Here is a 3,078-nt window from a genome sequence, read left to right on the forward strand (position 1 = left end):
TTAATTTAATAAAGAGTGTCTAAAAACATTGGGACGCAGCCTGGAACTAAAATACGAAAAGTAAAGATAGAATGGTGCCTCACGAACAATCATGTGGGCTCATCAAATGGTCTCGAAAGCAGCAAGTTCTCTTAAGTCGTAAGCATATCGAGAACCTGCTCCTCAATGATACCTACCTACCATAAAAGACAACAATGGTATGCCTGAGTACTGGGTACTCAGTGAGTGTCTAAGGGGAAATAGTTAATAAAACCAAAGTAAGGTCGTAAAATCAATAAAATGATAGCAAAAGAAACAGTTCGAACTCCAGAGAATAAGTAAGCCAATAAACTAGGGAAATCACCAATAAGAGTCAACATACAGAAATATATCAAGTTCCACTTATGTTACCGTTCATATCATTCTGTGTTTCATTCACGACCTCAGGGTTTTCACAAACCACTCACAGGCAACAAAGATACAAAACAAGCCACTCACAGGCAAATCAATCAGTCGATACTCCGGGCTAGGAAACCACGGAGGCTAATCGTCCTCTGGACTAGCACAGCAATAGATACTCCGGGCTAGGAAGCAACAGAGGTCAATCATCCTATGGACTGACACAGCAATAGATACTCCGGGCTAGGAAGAAACGGAGGTCAATCATCACCAGGATCGACACGGTACGCGTATTGATATGTTAGGATCCATAACGACTAATCATCCTGCGGACTACACGACTTGCCCATACAGGCCCAAACACAAACAAAATACAAATCATGGCATATTACCGAATCATCAATCATGGCTTAGAGCCGAATCTCACTTCTCAAGTCATCATCTCAAAATAGAGGCATTTCAAGTCATAATTGATTTAGAATCTTATTCAAATCTCTTATTCAATTTTAAGTTCAAGAAACCCATTCAACAACAAAACAAGTTTCAGGTCCAACCTTTAGAAAAATAAGTTCAATCATCCAATAATGGGAAAAGCGAGTTTCACAAAGTAGTATAGTTTGTATAAGGTTCGATGCGGGTTTGACCCTACACACGCATGACCTTGTCTAAAAGAAATCATCTTTAATTCCAAAAGAACTTCCACCAAACGAGAGTTATAACTTATACAAAAATCAAGGAAGGATTCTCAAATACAAATCATGCTTTCACAATATAAACGCACTTCAAAAGTAGACATACTTGAAAAGACGATTTTGAAATATAGACATACATCAAAGACGGTTTTCAAAAGAGACATACCTTAAATCTCGCTCAAACATAATTCTCAAGGTTCTACAATCACACTACAATGGTTTTAGATGAGAAAAGTTAAAGCTTTAATCTAATTCTACCCATATGCCCCCTTTATAAAAAAAACTAGGGTTTTCATGTCTAGAACGTGTTCTTGAACACTTAATGAATCAATCGTGAATTCTAATCCCATAGGATAACCTACACTAGTCTAAACCCTTTCAATAACATCAGAAAAGTCAAGGAACATACCTTATTGAAGGAATCTCAACGTCTCCAAACGTCCCTTTCTTCTTCCCTTTCTTGGGTTTCAAGAATCTAGGGTTTTTAGAAGATGAACTAGTATTAATTTGATGCTAGATTGATGGAGTAATGATGGAAATTGATCAAGAACTTACCTTATATGTTTTGGAGAAACCCTAGGGTTGTTTCCTCTCAAAAAATTGGCCAAAACGAAGTGGGAATGAATATAACGAAGTTAGGCTTTTTTAAATTTCGAGAAAAATCGCTTCAGGCATAAAATGGCAGGGTGCGTCACCTAGGGCGTTGCCCAGGGTGGCGCACATAGTGTATCTATTTTGATGGCGTCAAAATTTGAATTTCCGAAAAATTTGGCCTGGGGCGTCGCCTAGGGCGCCGCGCACGCCTAATTTTGCACTGTACAGACGATGTTCAGTAAAATGGTCATAAATCTTAGCACAGAGCTCTGTTGGAGCTGGGCGACCTAATGTTGGAAAGGTATTTCAAATATCTACAACTTCCATTCAGGAAGTTTTCCTAAATTCCTGACCTATTTTTATGAAAATGGCTTAGAAGTCAGACCTACTGAAATTTAGACGAGTTTGAGAACTCTTACGAACTTCACTATTTGGGTTATCACCGAAATTCATCCTGAAAGGATTAATATAGCTAAATATCATCTTATTACTGGTTTTACACTTTCACACCTAACCGAATTTACGGGGTGTCACACCAGATAAGGCCACCTTTACCACAATGTACTCAGTGTGGTAAGCTACATTCAGGGTAGTGTCGCTTGGGTTCAGATGCTTGTTATGCTTGCGGCCAGACAGGCCATATGATGCGTGACTATCCATCGAGAGGTGGTAGAGGTATGGTTCAGCCCACGGGATCAGCAGCTGGTTCTTCATCATCGGTACGCCCTCTGGGGAAGAGTTCACAGACACCAGCAGGCCGTGGTAGAGGTAGAGGGGGAGCATCTAGTTCGAGCGGTCCTCAGAACAGTATCTATGCACTAGCTGGGCGACAAGATCTCGAGTCTTCACCTGATGTAGTTACAGGTATCTTATCAGTATCTTCTCATGATGTATATGCACCGATTTATCCAGGTTCTATATTATCGTACGTTACTCCTTATATTGTCGGTCGGTTTGGGGTGAAACCTGACTCGATTAAACCTTTCGAAGTGTCTACACCCGTTGGTGACCCGATGATAGCTAGACGGGTATATAGAAATTGTGTGGTTGTAGTCTGTGACCCTCATACCATGGCTAATTTGATTGAGCTAAATATGGTGCATTTTGATGTTATTATGGGTATGGATTTGTTGGCTTCTTGTTATGCCAATGTTGATTGTAGAACGAAAATGGTTCGTTTCCAGTTTCTAGGAGAACCAGTTCTTGAATGGAAGGGTAATACAGCGTCTCCGAGAGGTAGGTTTATTTCCTATCTCAAAGCAAGGAAGATGATTTCTAAGGGGTGTATTTATCATTTAGTCCGGGTTCAAGATACAGAAGCAAAGTCGTCGACTCTTCAATCTATTCCAGTAGTTAATGAGTTTCCAAATGTATTTTTGGATGAGCTTCCAGGTCTTCTACCAGAATGGGAGAT

At 40.0% G+C, this 3,078-nt stretch overlaps 1 long non-coding RNA gene across 1 annotated transcript; it reads right to left on the reverse strand.

The window, feature by feature from the left end:
* Nucleotides 1-1,228: 1,228 nt before the first annotated feature.
* LOC132037499 (uncharacterized) lies at nt 1,229-1,757 on the reverse strand. The gene is made up of 3 exons (XR_009409907.1): nt 1,626-1,757; nt 1,480-1,545; nt 1,229-1,280 (listed from the first exon to the last, which is right to left on the reverse strand). It is a non-coding gene; the product is annotated as an uncharacterized LOC132037499 (long non-coding RNA).
* Nucleotides 1,758-3,078: the final 1,321 nt, after the last annotated feature.

The sequence above is a fragment of the Lycium ferocissimum genome, chromosome 11 (assembly GCF_029784015.1).
Source record: "Lycium ferocissimum isolate CSIRO_LF1 chromosome 11, AGI_CSIRO_Lferr_CH_V1, whole genome shotgun sequence".
NCBI classification, from domain to species: domain Eukaryota; kingdom Viridiplantae; phylum Streptophyta; class Magnoliopsida; order Solanales; family Solanaceae; genus Lycium; species Lycium ferocissimum.